The 18,549-nt window shown below is 38.6% G+C and overlaps 1 long non-coding RNA gene and 1 pseudogene across 2 annotated transcripts; both read left to right on the top strand.

Moving 5' to 3' along the window:
• Positions 1-335: 335 nt before the first annotated feature.
• LOC130136600 (uncharacterized) lies at positions 336-6,697 on the top strand. 2 transcript variants are annotated; one of them, XR_008815432.1, is made up of 3 exons: positions 337-505; positions 1,215-1,296; positions 1,542-6,697. It is a non-coding gene; the product is annotated as an uncharacterized LOC130136600 (long non-coding RNA). The 2 variants fall into 2 exon arrangements; XR_008815431.1 differs by having other exon boundaries at positions 336-505; positions 1,215-6,697.
• Positions 6,698-8,648: 1,951 nt separating this feature from the next.
• Positions 8,649-17,313, top strand: LOC115668513 (uncharacterized; annotated as a pseudogene).
• Positions 17,314-18,549: the final 1,236 nt, after the last annotated feature.

Genomic DNA, 18,549 nt, shown 5'->3' with positions numbered 1-18,549 from the left:
TCAATCCAATCGGTCGTCCAAGACTGCCAAAGCTTATTAGTCCAATTACCGCACGGATCAATCTCTTTTTGCGGCCGAGAAACGAATCAAGCCGCCGATTGCCTAGCCCGGGCCCATCAAAAAGGCCTTCTCAAACCGAACTGGCTCTTGCACCCCCCTTCTTTCCTTTTATCAATACTTTGTTCGGATATCATGATCTCTTGTAACGAACTATCTTCTAAGTAAATAAAATTACAAGAGCTTTATGACCAAAAAAAAAAAAAAGACATCTCAAGCTTTTCACAAGAGCCTCTCAATTTACATGCGATGGAAGCTTTGTCTAGAGGAATGTTTTCCCACTACTTTCTGCCTCCTCCGATGTTGGGTTTTCGTCCTCGTGCTCATGCACTTCTCATGTGCTATCTTGTTTCGTTTTTTTTTTTATTATCTTTTCCAGGCAATACCAAGCTCGCACCAGAGGTCTCAATGCGTACGACCGGCGCTGGAAGTTGGTCGATGATTTACGGTGCGTGTGGCTTCTTTCTTGTCTCGCATCTCCCCTCTGATAGAATGGGAATTCCGCTTTTGTCTGTGGGTTGCTGAAATTTGCTGGGTAATGTCGTGTCCGCGGAAGTTCTCTGTGTACTAAGCTAGTTACGACTCAAGTTTCAGTTCGTGGTGTGATTTGGTTAGCCGTATGCTTTGCTCTGGAGTTGGGACTACATGAAACGATGCACATTAAGAGCTATTGATGTGTGGTTTTCCCGTGGTCCTATATGAATAGGATGATGAACAGTCCCCTCCAATTAGAAGGATGGGGGCTACTACAGTCATCCTCATATTCTCGTCTTCGATGTCGATGGAATTCCGACTTGCCTTCTATCCTAAATTTTCTACAATAATTCTGTGTGAGGATTTAGTTGAGTGGGACTTAGTTATCTGCTGAAGTTGGATCCCAACAACGAGTGCAAATATCGAGCTTCTTATTTGTAGGTTCATGGTGTCCTGCAGTCAAATGGATAAAGAATGGTCCTTTTTGTGAAGGAGGAGGTGTCTACACTTACCCTCACATATTATTTATTTTGGGTGGAGTTCATCTTAGGTTCTTATTTTCAGCAATGTTAATTCTTATGGTGATATGGGTCTTCGCCATATTAGAGCATTCCAATTATGGAGGTATGCTTGCTATTTCTTCGTAGGCAAAGTCCCAGCTTACCATCTTACGGGTTTTGCAGTTACTTTCTATGGCAAAGAAAGATCAGCACTAGCAAATTTGCCAGTTAAAACTGATCAAGACACTTTACGAGAAGGCTACAGGTATTTTCATCTTGTGTCCCTATACATTTTTATAGCATTTTGTATATGCAATATTTCTATTTTGAGCCAGAGGGTACTAGTTATGTTTATTTCGTTTTGAAGCGCTAATTATAACTTTATTGAGGACTATAACTTAAGAGAGAGGGCATATGATCAAAGTGAAATGCATCAATGTTGGCAGGCGTTCCATCTTTATAAAAATTCATTCAATACTCATGGTTCTTAAATTTCGTTTTCCTCATCAGTGAATCAGAGGCTACATCAAGTGTACCACTGCCGATGACTTTTACTGTATAAGTCAACCGTTTCTCTCCTTTCTTTCCTATTTTTTTGGGGATTTGATGGATACTGATGTTCACAAGCTTATGGTGTCATTTGTGCAAGTCTTGTATGATGTTGTTATGCTACATAGGTTAGATTGAATGAAGCGATGTTTTGAACTGCTACTCGTTCTTCCATTTGGTATCTCTTAACAGTTTGCTATGAATCATGAACTATTAATTGGGAGTTTGCTCAGTTTATATGGATGGTCTTTTCATCTATCTTTGACATTTCTTCTCCTGCACTTCAGTGTATGCATTTATCGATTTCGGCGCTCTTTATCAAGGTCATATTTACTTCAGATTTATTTTTATACTTTAATTAATGGATTGATTTAGGTTTATAAGAACAGAGGAAGAATTGAAGCCGATTGTTAGCTTGTGTGAGGAGTGAGAGTTTCTTCTTGACAAGAATCCTGCTAGTTATAACCAATCTCTAAAAGTTAAACATCTAGTAAGAAATGAACTGCAAATACTAACCTAACAACACCATACACAAAAAATTGGGAGAAACAACTCTTCAAAACCCAAAACCATTTATCTGCATGAGCAGAATAACAAACCACAAGATTAATAATTAAGGAAACTTGAGAGATGAATAGGACCAAAATAGCTTATGCTTCGCTCCTCTTTGCTACGTAAAACAACAGCCCATCAGCCTCCTTTAAGAGACACTTTTTCCCACCCTACCAAGGGTTCCAAGCTTTCAACTCCTAATTTATCCACTCCCAAAAAGGGGAGGTGCCACATGGACAACGTCTTGGCCAAAAACAGCCAATACTTAAAGAAGTGAAAGGTGCAGCTGAAATTTGGATTGGATCGGGAAGTACGTGCCCTGAAAAGTATTTGCATTGGATTGCTGGGAAGAGAATACTTACCTAATTAGATCAGCAATAGATACAATTTTTCGAGTTCTCCCGCTGTGCACACTCGCGAAGCTTAGGTAATCTTGCCATGGAGCCATCATCATCCACTACCATACAGAGAACTGCCACAGGTTCCAATCCAGCCAACACAGCAAGGTCGACAGAAGCTTCTGTATGCCCAGCTCTTTTCAGGACACCACCCTCCCTGTACTTCAATGGGAAAATATGTCCTGGCCTGTTGAAATGTTCAGGTTTCAAATCTCTAGATGCAAGAGCCAAAACTTTCGTTGCCCTGTCAGGCGCTGATATGCCTGTAGTTATCCCATGCTTTGCATCCTATAACAATATCTAATTAATTATCATCAGTTACAAGATACGAGAAGAGCTGATTGAAGGAACTATTTAAGCATCTTACAACATATACCACAGTCACGGTGAATGCAGTCCGAAGCTTCTCTTGATTCTCCCCCTGATTCACCATCAAAGGAAGTTGCAAGCGGTCCAAATCCTTCCTCTTTCATGCTCGCACAAACAATCCCAGTGCCATACTTCACCATAGATGCCATAGCCTAAGGTGTTGCCATTAAAAGATCATCCTCATTCTTCCTGTCTTCATCGTCTGCCACCATTACAATCTGGAATTCAGTTCCAACCATGAGATAGGCATTAATGGATGAACAATTGAAATGCACTCGAAAATGCAATGCAGAAAGCCTACCAACCTTCCCTTAGCGGATGTCCTCGATCGCTTCTGGAATAGAAGCAAAGGCTGCTCTGGGTGGATCCAAGTCAAATTCATCATCTTCGATGAGGATAACTCTCTGTAGACGAAAAACCAATTTGGCGAAGAAGGGTGGGCCTGAAGCAGCAAATTTGTTGATTTCGAGTTTCGGCAGACTCTACATGAAACTAGACCACAGTTAGATGAATATAAGACACATTTTTCCGTTGACAAATGCCCTAAATTCTAAGTGTTTACTTTCACATGCAACCGAGAGGTTTTGCAATCCTGGTATGGAGATCTAGCGATTGCTCGTGATACCTTCATTATTCATCGAAAAATCTGATATCTCGTGGATGCTCATGTTGTGTTTTCATGCACGTTGGACGTTGGACCACAGGTGTGATTTTGAAATTTCACTTTATTTAATTTATGGGCTCGTAAGATTACCAATTCTAATAGAAGACATGGTCTCTTTTTTCCCTATTAAGCATTTCAGGTGTATCGAAAGAAGATAAATATTATTTACAAACCGAGAGGATGTGGTAGAGACGATCAGTGTTAGAACCCTCGAAGCGTTACCGTGGGAGTTCAAAAATTGTGTACGCTATCGTAGGGTCTAAGAGCATAGTGTTAATGGCATTTTGCCTGCAAATTGCCAGGTTGGGATTGAGGACCCATGCTAGAAAATAGTAGCATAAATGTGCATTTTGTTTTCCTTTTGTTTCTTTAGTATTTGCTTGTTTTTATTATGTTTCTCATCGTAGATTGGTTCACAAAATATCTACATTGACAGAATATTACTTGTGAGTTCATAAAGAGATACATTCAGAAGAACTGGCATATTGCGACTCTTAGGTATTTAGACAAATCGTGGCTGGGGCAGCTCAACACCTATCAACACAATTTTTTGCAGCAAACATCTCTAGCGGTTGGTCAGTGTTCGCAAGAGAAACTTGTCTGCATGTTTGAACTTTTTGGTAGGGATGGTGTTGTGTTCAAAGTCTCCATCTTCAGCAATGCCGGTAGCGATAAGAACCTCATTTAGGTCGATTGAGATGAACATTGGAAGATTCACTTGAGGCTATATATCAGCAAAGCAATTCGTGTCTCCTTTATTCCGCTGTGATGAGTCAATTGAAAGTGCACTTACTTTTGGCTTTTCTTCTGAATTAGTTACAATCTCATGAGAATTATCCTTATTTCCCTTTGTGCAGTGAGCCCTTTCGAGCATCTTTTCCATGGCATATCTCCATGGTGATTGTCACCCATTCCACATCTGTGCCTCACTGTCCAAACTTTTCCCAAGTTAACTTGCTTTCAGTAGAAATTACTGGATATGTTATCTTCCTTCAAGTGTTCATGGCCATATGTGTAAATCAGGACACAAGGTCATAGGGTTGAAAAAGGCAATAACCACCATGAATTAGGAATCTAATGATTTATAGTTCAAGTATAAATGCCTCCCAAAAGGGACTACTTGATACTTTCTCTGCACATAATGACTACTCTCTCTCTCTCTCTCTCTCTCTATATATATATATATTTTATAGGGATTGTCATAAATAGTGTTTATTCTTTACAAGCAGCTTTGATTGCTATCCTAGTGGAAATATGGACGGTTACTCAAATGTAAATGTTGATCAAGGTCGCTTTTGGAGAATTTTTGTCCAGCAAATATAAGAATCTAATAGACAATAAAGAGCAATTCTCTACTAATATGAACTAAAGATACATGGGATTGCATTTTCCCTTAGCTCCCAAGCACTTCGATCCTTGGACCATGTTCTCCTTCTAATCCTTGACTTCTGACTCTTCAGGATTTCTATCCTCTCTTATTCTGATTTTACTCCGATGCACTTCAATTGTTATGGTGCATAAGTATCATTCAATGAGATTAGATGTTGCCGCATTTGTGGGTCCATATGTAAAGAGTAGTAGCTATGAAGGTTGTGCCCAGTTTGGTTTTTGTGTCCCCAATTCAAACCAAACGGATTACATCACATGTATCTTCAGTGTCTCTTTACTTCGAATTGCAAATCGAGATATCAACATGGCAAAGGCAGGTCATAGAATCAGAATCCAAGACCATTTGTAGGGAGAAGTTCGGCAATTCACTTAATGTTGTTGGATTAGATTGTAAGAGGTGGATCAAACAAGGAAACTATGTTGATGAGGACTTACTAACACAGCAACAATGTGTCTAACTCGGTGATGGTGGACCAGTTGTGATTGTACGGTTTCACCATTTTGATATAATGACCATGTAAGAGTGTTCAAGCTCTAAAGAGTTACAAGATATTTTTGTACTTTTCTATAACTAATCAGAGTGTGTGAAAAGAAGATCGATAACTTCATATTTTCACTAGATTCGTGTGTGTCTCTTATATTTGATTACATGTACTCTATTAGACATATACATTCTATATGGGCACTAGCACTCCCCCTTTTCTTTATGTTTGCTTGTAGCTATTATGTTTCTCATCTTAGATTGGGTCACAAAATATCTACATCGACAGAGTGTTACTTGTGAGTTCATAAAGAGATACATTCAGAAGAACTGGCATATCACGACTCTTGAGTATTTAGACAAATCGTGGCTGGGGCAGCTCAACACTTATCAACACAATTTTTTGCAGCAAGCATCTCTGGCGGTTGGCCCACGTTCGCGAGAGAAACTTGTCTGCATCAAGATGTCTGCGCGTTTGAACTTTTTGGTAGGGGCGATGTTGTGTTCATAGTCTCCATCTTCAGCAATGCCGGTAGCGATAAGAACCTCATTTAGGTCGATTGAGATGAACCTTACAAGAGTCGCTTGAGGCTATATATCAGTAAATTCGTGTCTCCTTTATCAGCTGCGATGAGTCAATTGAAAGTGCACTTACTTTTGGCTTTTCTTCTCTTTTCTGAATTAGTTACAATCTCATCAGAATTATCCTTATTACACATATATTATATGAGGACTTGTTTTGTTCTGGAGCTGTCTATTTGGATCGAGATTTGTCTTCTTATCCTCGGTGAAAGCACCAAAGTTACATTGGATGATGATATGCTACTGTGCCCTTGGTATGCTTACAGGCGGCAATATAGGGAAGAGATATGCCAGAATCGATGAGCTTGGCGTGCCCCTTTCAATCACTGTCCTTTCAAGTGCTGCTGATGCTGATGCCACCATTCGAGAAAGGGACAGCAGAGAGGGAGTTCAGGTTAATATGGGTATAGTGGCTTCCGTTGTGAAGGCTTTGATTGACGGGTCGAGGACCTGGTCCGACGTAAGGTCAAGTTTCCCACATCGTGAATAGTTTAGTTGCTGATATCATTGTTTACTTAACTTTACATCAGTTAGGATCAAACATTTTGTCACAATTTTGGGGGACATCCGAGGTAGCAAACAAATGGTGTACTTTTGATACATCTTTTGCCGGCTAAACATGCTGTTCATGTCTTTTTCGTGTGGTAACCCGGAGATAAAAACAAATAGGAAGTTGCAGATCTGCCTTGGTCTCTTCTCTTGATTTCTATCGCTAATTTTTCATAGAAATTGTCTTAATATCGAGTCTGAAATACGCTGAATTTTGCATTGTTTACATGTGTTTTTTTTTGGGTATTTCGTTGAAAAGATGACTTCTAAAAGTGAGGATAACATAAACCCTAGTTTCCCGTGACTCCGATATGCAAAGCCCCTTCCACAATTTGTATGTTATCTCACGAAATGATGCGAATTTTGTTTAACAAGAGACAAAAATATCAGCTTCGAAGAGTTTCAATGTTGCAATGTTGTAAATTACCAATTAGTGAGAATTCCTACCTTTTTCCGCAACTAGTCCCCTGAAGTACTTCCTTGGAAGATTTTTATCATTTTCACTTGACACCACAATAATTTTGTTAATAGCACATAAAATTTTCCTATATTAAGAAACTTTCTGACCGTTATCAAGTTCTTATATTTTACTATTATATATGATATGAACTCAGAACTCCGATTCTTTGTTGTTTGAAAATGGGTAGATTCATAACGCAATTCGACGGGTAATTCATATTCGAACTCGCATTCCGATCTTATATAGATGAAAAAATTCATGGAAATTGTCTTAATGTTGAGTCTAAAATACGCGGAATTTCGCAATGTTTACATGTGATATTAGGGTGGGTTTTTTTTGGTCGAAAAGAGAATTTCTAAAAATGAGGATAATATAAAACCCTAGTTTCCCATGACTGATATGCAAAGCCCCTGCCACCGTCATGGCTGTTGCTCCGCCAGATGCTAGAAATGTTCTTGCTGTTCAGAGATCCTAGCTTTGATCGCATGGCGGCCGATCTTAGGAATAGAGTAAAGGCAACTATTTCTTTTACACAATCCTTCGTTGATCTCCATCTGTAATGCTCCAGGGGGCTGCACGAGCACGACGCATCCTTAGGGAGTGGCTGACGTTCTATCCTCCTAAAGGAAAGTTGAAATTGCTACATATGGTTTTGATGTATCGAGTTCGTGTTCCAATCTAATGCGACTCCATGGTTGGTGAATGGTACCGGAGGCTTCTTTTTATGTGTCATTCTCTTCATTTCATTTTCGGGCATACCTCAGAGTTTAAGGTTAACTATGACACTGCCTTGTTGAGATCACTAAACTACATCCTCCTTAAATCTAGTTAGGGGTGTCAAAGTTCGACACATCATGATTCTATTCAATTTGATCTTAGACAATTAAGTAAAAACATTCTGCTTTTGACTCTAACCACTTCTTTTCAATCAGAAAGTTGGCTAGAATCATTAATAACCAATTATCAATAGTAAAGAACGATAATTTCCTAATATGACATTTTTTTTTCATGATTCATTGGTCAAGAAAATTCCAAAATCAATTTTAGGCAAACTTCAATTTCATTCAGCTTTAGAGAAAACCCTAATTTTTCAGTGGTTTGATTCAGGTTTCAAGTATAAAATGGAACCGGCCCAAATTGTTTAATATGGTCTCTAAATTATCAATAAATATTCAATTTAGTCTTTAAATTATATGAAAATGTATAATATTGTCATTTTATTAATTCAACTTAACGAAATCTGTTTGGACGGTGGACCAAAAAAAAAAGTTACACGTGAATTTTCTTTGTAAGATATTCATTTCAAATCTGAATATAATAATTTATGTCATCAAATAACGGTAAATATTCAATATAATCTTTATCTAAAAGATGGATAAAATGATGGATATATCAATTCATTATTTTTAAAAATTCAACTCAGTAAATAAATATCTGCCTCGTCAAAATAACGTCCGATTTATAATTTGAGAAAATAAAAAGATTATATATAATTTAGTGATGATATTTAATAAATTAAAAGTTGGGGGCCTTATTAGTGTTATTTTCCCCTTATAAAGAAACAGTAAGCCTTATACATTTTCATTGATCCCGAAAACGATCAGCTCCTGCTGTCGCGCAAACAAAACAGAAGTCAGTGGCGCCCCGCCTCCGACGAGACGACGACGCAGACTCCGCCGCGAACGCCGACGAGCTCCCCCCGGCCTCCGGGAGGCCGCGGTTCTCAGCCGCTATTCGAAGCGCCTCTAGTCGACTGCGAAGCTCCGGAGGGGGGAGATTAAGCGAGTCTTGTTGTTGGTCGACGTGCTCGGCAGTAGACGGCGACGTGCCGAGGCTGTTGCTCCGAGCGCGAAGCGCGTAGATCCGGGGCGGAAAGATCCGCTCGTCCTGTCCGATCCTTCAGGAAGTTGCTGCTCGACTCGCGACGCCGTGCGTCTGCTTGGAAGTTCTTGTCGAACAGCTGTTCGATGACAATTATGGAATTGAAAATGGAAATTTTGAAGATTACAAACAAACGATGATGCGACTGATGCGACGCTAATCCTCCTGAGTCCGCTTCAATTCAGGTTTTTGAGATGGCTGATGATCGGAGTAGTCTCTCTCATACTTTCAAGTACTTACTAGGTCAGTGCCACATCCGTTGTTCTTTTTTCTCTTCGAATCTCTTCTCAATTTGGTAGCTTTTGATGCGTTGTTTGATCGGATTTTGGAAGTTTTGTGCGTTTTTCTTTTGCTGAGCAAGTTGGTTTCTTTCTCTTGGTTTTCCCAATGGTGGAAATCAGCTACGCAGTTTTTGGCCAGGGGAATCCCTTTTCTGTTCAATACGTGGATAGTGCGGCATCTCACTGCAGACGATTACGCGGTACTCGATTGGTCCTGGCCTTTTTTTTTTTTTTCCTTTGTTAATTGTTGAAATGTTCACTGATGCTGCATTATCAGGTGTTGTTTATTAGCCGGTAAAAATTTGGACTTGCAGTCGTTTAGTATATGCACACTTTTAGTTTGCCTTCCGGCATCAAGGAATGGGAAATTAGTGTTTGCGGGAGTTTCTTGCAGGCTAACTATTCTTCATTCTTCTAGAATGTCTGAGTTTGCATAAAAGCGAGAGACCCTGTTATGATGTATGAAGTTGGAATTTTAGCAGTTAATCCTTATCCCCTGATGCTGGGTCTCTCTAATCTCGCATCCTGTACTATCCGTGATGTATTCCGATATTACATAGATGAGATCTTTCAATATGTTATGTTATGTCATGTTATGATCTTCTGCTCTGTGTCTCTGTAGATTAGACTGAAATTTCTGTGTCGTTATTAATGAAGCTCTACGCGGTAAAATTTCATCTGTTCGTCACCTGTGTGTTGTTCCTCAGTCGGGAGGGATTTTGTCGAGCATGCATGCGAGCTGACATTCAATGGTGCTTCTCCTTGCTCTTTCATGTATGCATATTGGTGACAGTTGTGCTGTTAGACTTTCTATCATTCTAACGTTGTGTATATACTAATTTTTTTTTGGTCGAAGCATATATACTAACTGGCGCTTGAAGGAGTTGGCACTATTGGATCTGTGTTCAAGTTTATTGATTACTTGCTAAGTTATGTCTATGTTTGTATATTGTAGGGGAGACAGCATCAGTAAATAAGCAAACTTCTTCTGGTTTGGTGTTTTGGATCTATTGAAAAATAATGAATGCCACCTAGTGCTATCTATTGTTATATCCTTCGAAAAATTCCCATGTCAGATTCACATATTTAATGTCCATTTTCAATTGTCAATCAAGTTTTCTCTGGTTTGCTGGCCTAGTGACTGGAGCTAGTTTTATATAGTTCCATCTCTCGTCGGACTTGTGGAGGCTGCTGTTTAGTTTGTCTTTGCTACCTGTGTTTTCATAAGTTTGTGCTCAATCAAAACCTTTATAGCTTTCTCTGGGTCCATTGTTACCTGTATCTAATCCTCTATATATCCAAAGAAAAAGAAGTCAGCTGTTGGTGTGTGGCAGTAGTACACATGAACTAATATCTGGAATTTATGTAGGTAACAAGTCAAAAAATGTAGACCTTGATGTTCATCTGCATTACTTTTAGGAGTTTGTGCTTTGTGGTTCTGTTTCCGACTCATAGTTTTTTTGAAGTTATGGATATATACTTACCATAATGTCTTGTGATGCTTTAGCAATGGAGCTTCAGCAGGAGAAAATGTTATAAAGCTATTGAAAGTTGCTTGGATGACTATACCACTTGGACTAGCCATTACTGCTGCGGCGTGTTCTTTTATCTTCTGGTGGCAGGAACTAAGTCATTCTGACCCATATGCACAAGCTATTCTTATAAATGGTAACGTTCTATCCTTATCAGACTTTAAGTAGTAAGTTTGCAGATTGTTTGTAAGTGGTTTGGAAATTGAACTCATTGTGTTTGGTTCTAAGTGGCACTTCTGAATAGCACTATGGCCCTCTGCATAACATGCTCTCCCTGGGAAAGGCATGTGCAGAACCTGTTATAATATTTCCTTAACGCATCTTTTGGTTGATCTGCTCTTTTGGCTTGCTGAGTTAGAATATTATGGCCTTAGATTCGATAACACTTGCTTAAGTAGTTAACCAGGTCAGTTGTTTTCTACCTTTATTAGGGAATAAGTGGATAAAAGTAGCTTAATGCTTTGACAAAATACCATTTGATTGAAACTAATGACAAACCATCTTTCACTACTTCTCAATTCTCCTTTAAGAAAGCCAAAGTAAACCCATCTGAACCCAGTGCTTTATCCCTATTACTACTCATAATAGCATTCTTGATCTCTTCTTCTTCAAAAGCTAGTTCAAGAGTCGATGCCATGTCTTCACTAATGCGCTCTCAAAAGACAAGTCCTCGGGACGAGGACAAGCGTCGCAAGTCTATAGTAGTTCCCAATCTCCTCCTTTAGCAGATTAATGTCTTCAAAAGTATTCCTATCAGTTTCCATTCTATTCAAAATTGCATCGCCTATGAACCCTAGCCATTCTGTGGAAAGTATCTTGTATTACGATCCCTCTGTCTTAGTCAAAGGCTTCAAGACTTTTGCTTCCACATGATTTCTTCCAATCAGATCACATCAGCGAGACGCTTTTTCAGAAGTATTTGTTCTAATCTCTTGTTTTCTTTTCGTCTTATGTACTTTTCTGGTAATCTAATGCATTAAACAATTCTTGCCATGACAATATTTTGGCTATGCAGGTTTTGCATGTATGTTGGAACTTTTGGCTGAGCCTTTTTATATCCTCTCCCAGAACCTGCTTCTGCTCAAATTACGGTTATTGGTGGAGACAGCAGCTACATTTTTACGTTGCTTAACAATGTATATACTCATTGTTAAGCAAATTAACATGGTAAAGTTTCTGGCTACTAGTTATGAAAACTCTTATAGAAGAAATAGAAGATATCTACCTTGCTGTTGGGCTGGTTGGTTCTGCTTGTTATGCTATTTAGTATACTTCAGTTTGTGAATTCTTGTGTCTTCTGCCTATCCTACATCTTCAATGTGGATAGTTGGTCCAAACGTTTAATTTTCAAGATGCTTTGCTGTTGAAATACTCCATTTGATCGATGAGTTTAATGAGCAGTTATTTACGTATTACATTCTGGTTTGATCAACTCTGCAATAGAAAAATCAGATAGGTTGGTTGGTCCAAATTTAAGTTGTGCCTTTCTCCCTTGGATTTAGCAAATGGTAATGTGGATTTCAGAATATGGACATAACAGTGGATTCGCAGTATATCACAATAATTGTTGCTTGTCCTTTACTCAAAGGAGCTGTTTTAAATGATTCTGCAGGAAAAGGGAATTGTATTTGCGTTGTCACAAGTTGCATATGGAGCTTGCTTCTTCTTTGGTTAGTGGGGTTTTTACCTTTTCTCGAGTTCATTCAAGAGTTCTGATCTTTTTCCTTTCAGGTATAAATCCATTTCTGTCCATGTTACTCTCATATCAGATACAATTTGGTTTGCCTTCATATATTCTGCTTTGCTCCTCTTCTGTCTTCTTATGCTGTGAGGATAATTTAGCTGGAACTTATGCTTATGCAGAGTGAGCGGTATGGCACACTTTGATGGTCAGCTTGCCAATATGTCCATGATATTCACTTTTCAGTCCTTTCGAAAGTTGATCCTTCAAGAAGGAGAAAAGATGGTTCTTGTATGGTTTGATACACCATATAATCAAGCTGTATATGGCCTAGTAGACAAACTAGGTAAGGCTTTTGGTACATTGTTCTTGTGTATAGTTAGTAACCTTTCTATGCACTAGAATGTTATGGATATGGTCATACTCTAATCGCATGAATCGGGCTTTTAACTTGCTTTTTCCTGTGCTTTATGTTTGAGAATACTTAAGTTGTTGATTTGAATGACCGTCAGGGAGCCTCGTGGTGAGGCTGGTGTTCCTTCCCTTTGAAGAAAGTTCGTATACAGCATTTGCAAGGTCCGCATCAGGTTTATTTCTCTTTTTTTATTTGTCCTTTTTCTTTAGATGTAAAGATATCTATCTTATGTTGGTTCCATGTTTCTCTGTATAGTCATGACACCTTTTGGTTTTGCTCGAGCTGACTAGCTGAATAGCAATTCGTTTCTATAGAATCTGTGACTGAAAAGGTCTTTTAAATTCCATGGGGTTTCAAATTTTGGTGAGAATATGAAGAAACACTGCCTCTGGGTGAATATAATTTGTCATGCCATGCAGAAAAAGGGCATGACTACAGATCTATCTGGCTATCTGTCCTGTCAATCGACACTCGTTGCATCTGTTGCGATTTCACCTTGTGTTGATTAACACTTCATATTGAGGAGAGTAAAGAATATTGATGTTGCTATTACGGGGAGATCTTTTGCTTCTGTTACAATCCAACATGACCAACCACCTAACAACCCTGACCAAGGCTTTCCCTTTAATTGCGACATCGATCTTTTCCCGCATTTCCACTGTAATATCTGGTATGTGTATTGAGATCTGGCATGACCAACCATGGAGGGAAGTTTTTCCTTCAAAATATAGCAACAATTGGGTGGATACAAGTTAATAGGAACTTCTTATTGGAAATCCATGGAAGTGGTGATTTGACATATGTGACCTTGCATGTTTTTGGCAAACTCGTAGAGACATATTTTAAGTTTTGTCTAAAGGCAACTTCCTGGAAGGCATGAATAGTACATTTCTGTCTGCACGTGCATGCATGCGTGTTTGGATTACTTTAGGCTTTATGGAACACTCTCCCAAGCAAGTCATGCATAGTTTGGTGGTAGAACTACGTCTTTTTTTATCTTTTCTGTATTATGAGGAATGATTGCTGACATGGTCCAAAAGTTTTCCAATCTATTTATTCTTGGAGTAATAGGCACAACTTGCACTCCAGTCATACGCTATTTCTTAATTGTTGTGTGTATATGCATCATCTACATTATTTTCAACAACTTATTTATATTTTATATTTTTATGTCCTTACAGGACAAAGTTCAGATAGAAGTCGGAAGATAGGAAGAAGTCTTACAGAGGCCCTTAAACTTGTCATGTTGATAGGTATGTTTCACTTAGTTTAATTTGTTTTATTTGGGAATTTCTTATTCTCAACCCTCTGTTTCCACATTTAACATACAACTCTCAATATAGGCTGCTATGTAATGCTGTTTTATGTGCATGGCTGAGGAACCCCAGAAACATACAATCACTTAGCATTCTGAATGATAATTGCTTATCAATGTCTTTGCAGCTATGATTTCTATTTCCTTTTGTAATTAGCGTGTACCTTCATCTCCAGATCGTGCTTATTAAAGAGTGAAGCTGTTTAAAAGTTACTTCGTTCCATTTATCTGTATATTTATAGACATGATCAAGAATTTCTTATTGCTTTATTATCTAATCTATGCGCAATGAAGCAGACACTGAAATGGGACTTGCATAATGCCTCTGGCCTTATTCTAAGTGGTTGAATCTTTTACTTGACCTATATTTTGGCCGATCAAATAGATGCACAACAGTGTCTAACTAAAGTTATACACCTCTTAGCTTTGTTGTTATCTGCAATTTTCGTTTATTAAACATTAGACCTTAATTAAAGCAATGACACTTTTCTATTAGTCACTTTATGCTCCTTGATGAGTTAGGTAGACTCTTTTGGCATATCTTTTACTTGAATTCCAGTATATGTTACAACCTAGTTGTCTTGTGCCTTCCTATTTTTTCTGTTACCAACAAAAGGTCATTGACTTGAAACTCAAACAACGTGATTTGCTGTACTATCATACATTTTTCGACTTTAAGAGTGTCTGAACAAGATAGTAATGAGGATTCAGGTTTTATAATATGCTTATCATGTTCCTCACTAGACAGAGCATAAATGGAATACTATAACCAGTTTCATCCGTTAAAGCCTGTGGCGATATCCTGTTTGAATATGCTCTCTCTCTCTCTCTCTCTCTCTCTCTCTCTCTCTCTCTCTCTCTCTCTCTCTCTCTCTCTCTCTCTCTCTCTCTCTCTCTCTCATGTTATCTGTGATTACATGCCTTGTAGGTCTTATATTTATTGCTTTTGGCCCAAGTTACTCTTACTCCCTGATAAGGTTGTTATATGGTCAAAAATGGAGTGATGGAGAAGCACCAACAGTCCTCCGCTACTACTACATCTACATCTTTTTCGTGGCTATGAATGGTTAGTGATGTTTATTCTTTAAATATGGATCTAAGATTAGCTGCTATTGCATATATAATCATTGTGAAGAGCAAGTGAAAATAATATGAGATGGCATTTAGGATAATTCCTTTGTGCTCATACTCCTCTCTCCTCTCCCTTTAGGTATTTTACTACTAGCTTAGTTGAATCGGTCATGTTACCACAAAATTAGAGTACCAATTAATTGACGTTTCTACTACTTAATCACTCTATATTTGGTTCCCCGCGAATCGCCATATAGATTAGGATGCTTCATAATCCTGAAATATTTTGTCAGCTTATATCGGAGCAGAAAGGAGATATCCAACTATATATTTGTTGATTATATAAGATCATGTCATATGGTGCAGTGTGATTTTCAACTAGCGATTGAAATATTTCATTTGGTCCTGCGGCAAACTGAAGTTCGTCGAAAAGCAAACTGTCTGACTCAGCCATCATGGAGATGCTTACATCACATCTCTTCTGATTATGCATCAGGAACTTCGGAGGCATTTCTGCATGCAGTTGCGGATGAAAACCAGCTCAAACGCTCAAATGATATGTTGCTCATGTTCTCATCCATATATGTGGTGCTAAATATCATGTTAATAAAATCAACGGGTGCAGTTGGCTTACTTATGGCAAATTCTTTGAGTATCCTTTTTCCCCCTCTCAACTGGTGTATTTTCTTGTTAGCCTTCCATAGTTAAGCCAGATTGCTTGGATAAAGAAGCGAATTGTAGATGAACTGTGACAACTTTGAAGTCAAAGCATCAGCCTATGCTTCCTTTTTCTTCAAATTTATAGGAAACCCTATCTTTGTTTTCAGCCCTTCCTTCCCCTATGTTCTAATCCAATTTTGTTGTCGTTTATTAAGGAGTGCTGGTACTTGGTAACATCGTTATCTCTTAAGATCAGGAGTTGAGATTCTTGGAGATTATGTTGATGAGGTTCTCGATTTTTTACTTCCTTGATTGGGTTAAGACATGCTTTTGAGGATAATCTGCTCTGCAACGTTCATAAAAAAGTATTTCCAGGTATGACATTGAATTTGGATCTTTTGCTTGTCTTTCTTGGCAAGTCCTATCCTAATTTTAATGTGTGATTTGGTGGTTTGCACAGGATTCTTCATCCTTTTCATTTCACGAGTGCTTCCCTTCAGGGTCAACAGTTTTGCTGCTTTCTGGTTTAGCTACACTTACCTCGGAGAAAATTTTCTTGGACAAGGAAAACTTTTGGCCCTCATTTTTAGTTCATTTTTTTGTTGGGTTGACTTGCTTCTGCACATCAGCCTTTGTCATGTAAGTGACGCCCTCTTCTCTTATTTCCTTTCATCGACTATTTACCATGGTCTTTTACTGTTTGAGTGTGTTGATGTATTTATGCTAAGCTCGTATGATTTTCTGCTCCATCAGTTATGCCCGTGAGAAGGCTTTTGTGAACAGAGTTATCCGCTTTCGTGACCATGGCGATTGATATACCAGAAATCATCCAAATCCTCAACCAGGTGCACTCATGTTTTCTAAGGCAAACAAGTTTATGTTTGTTTTAATTGCTTAGTTCAGTGAATGATATTACAAAATAATGATTGTTTTGCAAGAAAGACCATGCCCAGTAAATAGAATAATGCTTGCAATGTTCGACATTCTTGGCAACACAACACCCTACAATGCAAAAACTAGAAAAGTTACTGGCGGAAATATGAATTTTGGCAAGAGATGAGCATGATATACTGGACACTACCACAGTTAAAAGAGAAAAAGCAAGTGTTGATCGTATTTTTAGTTTATATGTTAATCTAGCAAGCAATAACCTGAAAATGGCACGAATTACAGACGTGTACACAATGACATGAGATGATTGCCTCCCTTGGGTCAGACACCACAGCCATCTATCATTCAGCTTTTCAAAATTATCGTTGGCTGAGATGGGACCCGGGAGGATGCCACATTACATTCACTATTGTTAAGAAATTTTGAGGCAAATATAAACTCCCTACTACAGATGACATGGTCAACCCCCTACTTTCAAGAACATTGGAATCTAACTTTGTAGTTTACTATTTGAAGGAATTACTTAAAGAATGGGTAAATTAGTATTACCCCTTGGCTTGACTATCGCAGCTCGGTAATTGGTTTCACACGATTATTCTCGCTCTCATTGTGAAAATGAAATCTGCATCATCTCTGGCAGGTGGTAGCTGGTAGGCAAAGGTTTGCTGATGAAAACTAGATTGATGAGGGGCACGAGGAAAGGAGGTGATGTTTTACAAGACACCTGCGCCGTGCTCAATCGCGCTCCAGTCTGACTGTAAGAGACGAGCAATAGGTTCAATTGGTAGTCATGACCTGTGAGAACTTCAGATTGATTAGCAGCAAAAAATGGATTGATGATTATTATTCAGATGTAGACTAGGTATTCTTTCTAAAAACAGAATGGTGACATTTTTAATTTTGCATTTGAAGTAAGATCCTTGAACAGATATTTTCGCTGAGGCCTTTTGCTTCAAAATGCAGGGAGGTACGAGCTACCACCTCCGCAATCTCACTCGCGTTTTAGCTGGTTTTTAAATGCATGTGCGAATTAAATTCATTAAATCATCAGTAACTACATGCATTATCTCAGGGAAAAACATTACGAGGCTTTGTTATCATTGTTGTCATAATTGTTTTGCCTTGCGAGTTCTTTCGCATTAATTCGGTAAACAATTAGATAAGATTTTGTCTGATTTGCAGAAAAGCTCTATTTATGGCCTATTCTGGGTGAAATGTGGCTGCATATCGGATGGTAAATCCCAAACCCTACTTATATGAAAGATAAAGGCAAAGGAAGATGGTTACAGAAACAGGTTGGATACGGAGGTTATGCCTTATTGCCTTCTGGTGCATCCCGATACATGATGCTCGCACATTGGCTTCAAGGCATTTAAGGGAGTTTATTATTTCTCTAGTTCCAAATCGTGGAGGATGAGAATAGATTTGGGAATCTGATCCCAGGCCCGTTGAATGCTAGATCTGGGGTTTCTAGTGAGGAGCTAAACTGTAACTTTTGTAGGACCGAATACGAATGATGGAGGACAAAACCATAGGCTTCTTGTTCATGTGTTTTCCTTTTTTCCGAAAGGCGGAAGCTGAAGTCCAAAACTTACCAGCGAACTCATCAGCGATAGTGATGTTTCAGGTTGTTTTGGACGTATTCTTGGGGCCAGTGCTTGGATCTTTTCTTTTAGCTACTGTTGTTTCAACTTGAGGAGCTTTACTGGAAGATGTTCTTCGCATTTTTTGTAGTCTTTTGGAGTAACATTAAATGTGTATATTACCCGTGAAATCTGATTTCTTCATTCCATTAATG

Source organism: Syzygium oleosum, unplaced genomic scaffold (assembly GCF_021117445.2).
Source record: "Syzygium oleosum isolate NSW1041296 unplaced genomic scaffold, Sole_v2.1 Sole_v2.47, whole genome shotgun sequence".
Classification (NCBI taxonomy): Eukaryota; Viridiplantae; Streptophyta; class Magnoliopsida; order Myrtales; family Myrtaceae; genus Syzygium; species Syzygium oleosum.
The sequence above is the reverse complement of the archived record's forward strand: the minus strand, read 5'-3'. Positions and strand labels throughout refer to the sequence as shown.